The sequence below is a fragment of the Trichosurus vulpecula genome, chromosome X (genome assembly GCF_011100635.1).
Source record: "Trichosurus vulpecula isolate mTriVul1 chromosome X, mTriVul1.pri, whole genome shotgun sequence".
NCBI classification, from domain to species: domain Eukaryota; kingdom Metazoa; phylum Chordata; class Mammalia; order Diprotodontia; family Phalangeridae; genus Trichosurus; species Trichosurus vulpecula.
The window spans coordinates 52,566,538-52,575,157 of NC_050582.1; the positions used below are offsets into that span (position 1 = coordinate 52,566,538).

An 8,620-nucleotide genomic window follows, 5' to 3' on the forward strand; every position below is an offset into this window, starting at 1 on the left:
GGCTCTGCAACTTTCTACCTATGTGAACATGGGCAAGTTAATTCACTTGTTTGGGCCTCTGTTTCCTCATATGTAAAATGAGGGCACTTGGTTAAATGGCCTTTGAGGGCCTTTCTCATTTTAGATCTATGGTCTATATGTGACCCTGGATGAGTCTCTCACCTTCCATGGGCCTCAATTTCCCCCTCTGTAAAATGAGGGGGTTGGCCTAGCTGACCTCTGAGCCAGCTCTAGCTCTAGGATCCCTTGTGTGGCCTTGAGCAAATCTCTCCTCTTCCCTGGGCCTCTGCAAAATGAGGGGGTTGGACTAGCTGGCCTCTCAGTTCCTTTCCAGTTCTAGACCTAGAATCTTATGTGGGACCTTAAACAAATTAGCTCCCCTCCCTGGGCCTCTGTAAAATGAGGGGGTTGGACTCCATGGCCCTTCCAGCCCTAGACCCTAGGATCCTCTGATAATATATAACTTCAGTGCCTTACCCTTTAATTCAATAACTGACGATCCACATTATCTCATACTCTATACACATGAGGTCACATAAAGAAACAAACAAATAAGTATGAGAAACCAGTTTAATATACAATATACCTTCAAAATACTGAAAAAGAGAAAAAAAATCCAACTACAAAGACATGATTATTGATTTGACAGTTAGGCATTAATTTTGGAAGTATGTAAGTAAGAATTATTTGAAAGGTATGGTTATATGCCCTTAGTGTAGATCCAAGGTATTTTGCTCCCAAAAGGCGATTTCTCCAGTCGGTTGAAGAGATTAGCTCAAAGTGCTTTTCTGTTCTGTTTTTGTGTCTCGGGAGAGAAATTCACACTTCATAGAGGCTCAAACTTGATGACCTTCTACGACCAGTCCAGGGCTGTCTTACTTCCCTTCTTTGCAACTAGGCCATGGTACAAAATGGATGGGAGCTATTGAAGTTACCAGCAAATTCTTGGCTTTGCTAGGCAAGAGTAAAATCAAAGGCATTGGCAAGTCACTTCTATGAACCTGTCCATAGCAGCAGCTGAGGATAATCTGGGGTTTTCTGTGGCAACATGAAATGGACATGAACAAAACCACTTTACTTAATGAATGACCCAGGCTTCCTAAACTTGAAATGAAAGGTTTTGGAAACAGATTTTTATCTCTTTCCTTCGAAAACACAAGCTATTCTGAGGTCCTTAAAAAAGATGAGGATGAAGTCATGAACTCTTGTGCTGTGAAGGTTTGGGCCAAACTATTCGAATAGGGTCTGTGTTGGTTTGCAAGAATTTTGCAGTCATTGCTAGTTGGTACACGCATCAGATACTGGGAAGCAAGGCAAGAGGCAGTGTGATGTCTGGTCTTCTGATGTACGCTCCGACCCACATTCTCTGCCTTTCTTTTAAGGAGGCTTGTAACACAGCAAACCTGTTTCTTTGGGTCTTTGTTATGGTCACTGCGGATATGAGTCTTATTCTTGCTTTGACGAGATGACCTTGGAAAGCTTTGAGCTGGGACTGACTGCCCAGTCCCATCCCTGGGATACTAGGTGTAATTCACGAGATAGTGATTAGACTGCTCCAGGCACTTTAATCAAAGTAGGCCACCAAGTCTGCATGAGCAAGGGGCCCACAGATCAGATGGTGAAAGGTCCAAGCGTCTCATTTTTTCAGGACAATGGACAGAGGCAACCTCTTCTGATCACATGAGGTCATGAGGCTGTACATATATGTATGCTTTTAACCCTTTCGGCCTTGTTCAGTTTTACAAAGTGGGTTTTCTTGCTTCAAAATCACCATTTTTGAGCAACTTCTGTAATTCCCGTAACTCTTGTGGCTGTAAACTCTGATCTACGCCTGGGGTAAGCTTATAGCTCAAAGGAGACACAGTGTAGCCATTTTGATAAAGGTAGATTCTCTTGCAAAATTCAAAGGTGCTAAACATAACTCCAAAATATGGAACTATCTGTAAAAAGCAAACAAAAAACAACACAAAAATCATGTTAAAATCCAGTTAGACAATTAAAAATTGTAAAATAATGCTTTTAAAGCTGTGACACAACCATAGGCGAATCTGTGTGTACCAGTGGAAGCAAAAGCAGTAGCTACTGCAACACAGTTGGAATGTCAGCTCCCTGAGAGTGGGGACTGGTTCATGTTTGTCTTGTATTCCCAGGGCCTGGCACATAGTAGGTGTTTAATAAATGTTTGTTGATCGAGTGATAGATTTTATCTCCCCCCATGGAATGTAAGCTCCTTGCAAAATATAGTCTTTCACAACATGAGTATTATGGAAGGGTTTTGCATAATGATACACATGTGGCCTATGTTGAATTGCTTGCCTCCTTAGGGACGGTGGGTGGGGAGGGAAGAGGGGACAGAATTTGGAACTCAAAGTTTTAAAAGCAGATGTTCAAAAAACATTTTTGCATGCAACTGGGAAATAAGATACACAGGCAATGGGGCATAGAAATCTATCTTGCCCTACAAGAAAGTAAGGGAAAAGGGGATAGGGGGGAGTTGACAGAAGGGAGGGCTGACTGGGGAACAGGGCAATAAGAATAAATCTTGAAGTGGGGGGAGGGTAGAAATGGGGAGAAAATTTGTAATTCAAACTCTTGTGAAAATCAATGCTGAAAACTAAAAATATTAAATAAATAAATTTTAAAAAAAGAATGTAAGCTCCTTGACTGCAAGGACTGGTTCATATTTGTCGCCGTATCCCCAGGGCCTAGCATAATGCCTGGTATTTAGTAGGTGGTTAATGAATGCTTATAGATTGATTGGCCTGGGAAAGTGGCATCCTGGGATCTGACACAGAGGAGGGGAGAAGAAAGAGTGATCCGTACTACACAACAGACAGGAAGCCAATGGCAGAAATACCATGTCTGTTGTTAATCTGTGAGTAGATGAGTTTACCCCACAGTGGGTTTTGTTCAATTGACCATTTACTCAAATCTCTCGGAACACCATTCAGTCGCAATAATGGTTCATGTTTGTAGAGCGCTCTAGCTTCCAAACCCAGGCCTTCTGACTCCTGGACTTTCCACTACTCCATGTTGTCCAAAATACTTCAGGGTTGATGTGGGTATTTCCCTTTGCAAGGCTATTAGTCTTCTTTTCCCACAGTCCTCCTCACACTTTGGGAACACTGCTCTCAGGGCAAGTGCTTCCATGGAACCCCATTGTGGGGCCAAGAGTTGAAGGTTCATGAGAGAGTCTTGTGAAAATAGGATGGGGTACTTAACTTTCTCACCTTTAGCAAGTTGGCAGTCAGTCCATTCCAGAGGGCCAGCACACCCTGGGACTTCACTACCTGTCGGAAGCAGTCCACTGCCCCTGAGAAATTGGCATCTGCTCTACCACAATGAGGGAGGTGGTGACTCTGGGCCTGGAAGGGAGGAGAGGAACAGTTTAGTCACTAGGAAACATAGGAACCAACAAGTAGAGATGAGATCTCATGTTAGAGCTCTGAATGCTTGTCTTGTTGCCAAGATGATATACAAGAAAGTACCAACCAGCCATAGGTTTTACCTGATACCATAGAATGTAGCAGCAGCATTTTCTGGTCCCCTTGAATTTACCAGGTGATCCATCTCAAAGGTGTAAGCAAGATTACAACACCACCCCACTCCCCCACTCCTGCCCCCACACTCACATACAAGGTAATGAAGAAAAGCTCTGAAGTAAGGTCAGCCTGTTTATGGCACCCACATAGAGAGTATGCTTTGGAGTTTGGAGGTTGGTTCAGGAGAGCCAAGAATCAAATCAAAAATTCAGGCCAGGGACCAAAAACAGTACTTTTGGTTTTCTCATTAATTGTTGGCTTGCATTCTCTTTCTGCAGCAGATATTTAAAGGAGAGGAATCATTCCATTTTATTAAGCATCAGCAGAGGAAAGTTAAGTACAAGCGTCACAGGGCTAATCACAGAGAGATGAAATAGTTCTAACTCTTCTCAGCCCAACTATTGAGGACAAAAGCCTTCTGAAGCTTGCCATGATTCAAAGCCTGCTTCCTACTTCCTACTTTGCTGCCTCGCTGGCTCCTGGACCATTAGCTTGCTTTGGAACATGGTAACCCCAAATCGGATTGTTAGAAGATCACCAATTGAGAGCTGGAAAGGATCTCAAAGAGTCTAACCCTTTCATTTTACAAATGAGGAAACCGAGGCCCAGGGAGAAGTTAATTTTGTACGGTCCTCAGAAATTCAATTCAGCAAACATTTATCAAATGCCAACTGTATGCAAAGCACTGTCCAAGGTACTGGATGGAGTGGCAGCTTTAGGAATGAGAACTCCCATCTCCAGTGTTTCTACTACCCCACAATGCCTTTCTTCAGCTACAGTTCCTATCATAACAACCATTCTTTACTTAAATTGGACAGGTAAAATCTATGCAATGAGGCAAGAAATGTATGATTTTATTTTATGAAACTGGGACACAATACCATCAATGAGCTTTTGTTATCTTTACAACAAAACAGTCATTGAGTGTGGATGCCATGGGGTACTCATGAATTATTGATTTTCTGTGATTAGAGTCCATCCATGATGTGATGATCATTGTATGACTGATACAGACTAAGTGTAACATTGCATCAATGGGGCCATGTATGCCGTTTCAAACAGTGAGCTTAGATGGAAATTACTGAAGCAGAATCCATTCAGAATTTGGAAACAACTATGTTTGGCTCTTGATTTTGTGGGCCTGAGTTTCAAATATTGCCTGGATTTGGGCTGTTGTCCCTGAATGGCCAATGTCGGTTTCATAACTTGCATTTTGACTTCCTGTTTGTGCTGTCTCTTCCTTTAGAATGTAAGTCCCTTGAGGGCAAGGATTGTCTCGATTTGCTATTTTTATCCCCAGCCCTTAGCACAGTGCTTGGTCCAAGTTAGTTCTTAATAAGTGCTTTTTTCCATCCATTCATTCAGATCAGGCTGGATAGTGAAGCAGGAGCTAGTGAAAAAAGTTGGATGGGGAGTTGGGAAGCCAGAGTTCTGACTCTGGTTCTGCTACTGTCTCATTTTGTGACCTTGGGCCAATCATTTTAGCTCTTTAGGCCTCATATCCTGCTCTGAAGAATGGTGAGGGAAAAAAGGGAGTGGGGTGGCCTGGACAGTCCCCACAGTCCCTTCCACTTCTGAGGTTCTGTGATTTTATTCCCTAACTCCAGAAAAAATTCAACCCTCTCAGGAAAAATCTGACCTTCTCAGGGCAATACAATGGAATTATAATGGTAGAAAAACAATGCTGAAAAGCCAATAGTCAGCTGTTACTGTGATAAATCAGTGCAAGGATACGCAAACAGACAAAGTTTTGGTTCTTCGTTCTTCCTCACACAGGTCTCAAGACACAGGTCTTCCTCAAGCAATGACTCAATCCACCTACTGAGTTTACTGTAATGAATAAGGATACATAGGGATAGGGACTGGACAAGTGATTTACTTGGTGTAGGTAATGCCCAGATGGGGAAACTCCCTCTATCAAAGTAGATCTCAATTTTTTGAGCAACTTATGGTCTTAGAGAGCTGTCAGGGACCCTAAGAAGTTAAATGACTTACCTGGGGTCATACAGGTAATATGGTTCATAAACAAAAGGTGAATTTAGGTTTTCTTCAGCTCCAGGGCTGGTTTCCTATCTCCTACCCCAAACTAACTCAGGGAAGGAGACATAGTAGGCAAATGTCAGCTCTTTTTAGAAAGGGACTATTTCATTTTTTGTACTTATATCCTCAGCACATAAAACAGTGCCTGGCACATAGTAGGTGCTTAATAAATACCTGTTGAAAATGCCCATTGATCCTTCTACTTATTACTTCTGGGGGTAAGTGTAGGGCTTATCTTCCCTTTTCCCCCAAAGTTCTGAACTTAAGCAAGTAGTTTTCAGAAGACAAAAAACTATCCATAGTCTTATAAAAAACACTCTAAATCCCATTGATTAGAGAAATGAAAATTAAAACAATGCTGAGGTATCACCTCACACCTATCAGGTTGGCTAATGTGAAAGAAAAGGAGAACAATAAATGTTGAAGAGGATATGGGAAAATCAGGACACTAATGCACTGTTGGTGGAGTTGTGAACTGATACAACCATTATGGGGAGCAGTTTGAAATTATGCCCAAATGGAAATCAAACTATGGTTAACCTTTGACTCAGCAATACCATTACTAGGTCTGTATCCCAAAGAGATCAAAGAAAAGGACCTATCCTACATGTACAAAAATATTTATAGCAGCTCTTTTGTGGTGGCCAAGAACTGGAAATTGAGGGGATGCCCATCAATTGGAGAATGGCTGAACAAGCTGTGGTATATGAATGTAATGGAATACTATTGTGCTACAAGAAATGATGAGCAGGATGCTTTCAGAAAAACCTGGGAAGACTTACATGTACTGATGCAAAGTGAAATGGGCAGAACCAGGAGAACATTGTACATATTAACAGCAACATTGTGCAGTGATCAACTATGAATGACTCACCTCTTCTCTGCAATACAATGATCCAACACAATTCCAAAGGACTCATGATGAAAAATGCTATCCAATCCAGAGAAAGAACTAAAAGCATACTATTTTCATTTTCTTGATTTTTTTAATGAGTTTCTCCTTTTGGTCTGTTTCTTCTTTCACAATATGACTAATATGGAAATATGTTTTACCTGATTGCACACATATAACCTATGTCAAATTGCTTACTGTTTTAGGGAGGGGGGAGAAGAGGGAGGGAGAAAAATTTGGAACTCAAATTTTTTTAAATGAATGTTAAAAATTATCTTTATGTGTAATTGGGAAAAGTAAAATACTATTTAAAATTTAAAAAGTTATACACACACAATTCTGAACTGAAATACCAAAAAGGGGTATTTCCCTCCCACATACAGCAGAACACAAAAAGAGAATTCTTTATGAAATTGTGAATGTCCATATCGTACCACTTGCTTTTTAAAAAGAAGTATATAATAAATTCTACATTTTACTTTCAAAACTGTCCTGCTTCTCTGTGCTTCTTTCTGAACATCTTTCTGTTCTCTTCTGTGTGTTTTTAAGAATGTTACAATAGCCTTCTTTTTTTGGCATCACAACTGGTAGTTCTTTTCCCTCCGCTCTGGCCATACAGCTCTCCCACATTTAAAAATCAAGAGAAAAAAACACTTGTAATACATAAGTATTGTCTCTGCACCTTGTGCCTATATACTGTGAGGAGGTGGGTAACACACTTTAGCACTGGTCCTTCAGAGACATGGTTGGTCATTGTACTGATCAGAGTTCTTAAGACAAAATTGTCTATCTTTACAATGTTGATGGCCTCATAGAAATTATTCTCCTGCTTCTGCTCACCTCACTCTGTTTCAATTCAAACTACTGAGGATTCTTTCAAATTATCTCTTTCAACAGAACAAATCTTTTCTTCCCCTCCCACCCCATCACTAGGACCTCTGTTTTTCTTAACTCCCCCAATACCTTTAAGACACTTGTTTCTTTTCCCCCATTAGAATGTTTATTGTTGAGTCGTTTTTCAGTTGGGCCTGACTCTCTGTGACCCTGTTTTTCTTGGCAATGATACTAGAGTGGTTTGCCATTTCCTTCTCCAGCTCATTTGACAGATGATGAAATTAAGGCAAGTAGGGTTAAGTGACTTGCCCAGGGTCACACAGCTAGTAAGTGTCTGAGGCTGGATTTGAACTCAGGAAGATGATGAGTCTTTCTGGTTCCAAGCCCAGTGCTCTATCCACTACATCGTCACCTAGCTGCCCAATAGCACTGAATTATCACATTGCTCCTTGCAGTTGCTTGATTCTATTACAAATCAACTTTTCCCCCTTTAGGATTATAGTCAGCTTTGCAGGGGAAGTTATTCATGACTGTAAGCCTATCTCTTTTGCCTTATGGAACATTGCATTCCAAGATCTCTTGTTTATAGTAGAAGCTGCCAAGTCTTGTGTGATCCTGGCTGTAGTTCCTTGGTACTTGAATTGCTTCTTTCTGGATGTTTGTAGCATTTTTTCTTCGATGTGGGAGCTCAGGACTTTGGCTACAATACCCCTGGGACTTTCCCTTTCAGGAGGTGATTGGTGGATTCTTTCTATCTTTACTTTGACCTCTTGTTCTAATCGATCTGAGCAGTTTTCATTTATCATTTCCTGAAATACAGTTTCCAGGCTTTTTTGGATCATGGTTTTCAGTGAGTCCAGTGATTCTTAAATGATCTCTCTCTGACTTATTTTCAAAATGAGTTGTTTTTGATATCAGATGGCTTACATTTTCTACTATTTTTCCAATCTTTTAATTTTGTTCTAGTATTTCTCGCTGTTTCATGGCATCATTGGTTCCTGCTTGGTCTAATCTAGTTCTCAGGGAATCTGTTTCTTGGGTAAGATTTACCCTTTTCTTTTTTAAATTACTCATCCTCCTTCCAATTCTCTTCTCAAGGGCTTTTAGTTCTTTTTAAAAAATCTCTCGCTTTATTTCTTTTAGGTATTCAATGTAATCAAAGAAAATCTCTTTTTTCCTTCATGTCTCTGCTTGCTGTTGCCATGGAGTTGGACTTGCAACAATTTTTGATAGCTGTTGGTGTTTTCTTTAATTTACTCATCTCTCCAACCTTAGTTCTTGAAGTGGGTTTTGTGCTGGGCCAGGCTCTTCC

General features: G+C 40.8%; 1 long non-coding RNA gene across 1 annotated transcript; it reads right to left on the reverse strand.

Moving 5' to 3' along the window:
- Positions 1-556: 556 nt before the first annotated feature.
- LOC118832583 lies at positions 557-3,368 on the reverse strand. The gene is made up of 2 exons (XR_005009216.1): positions 3,231-3,368; positions 557-1,940 (listed from the first exon to the last, which is right to left on the reverse strand). It is a non-coding gene; the product is annotated as an uncharacterized LOC118832583 (long non-coding RNA).
- Positions 3,369-8,620: the final 5,252 nt, after the last annotated feature.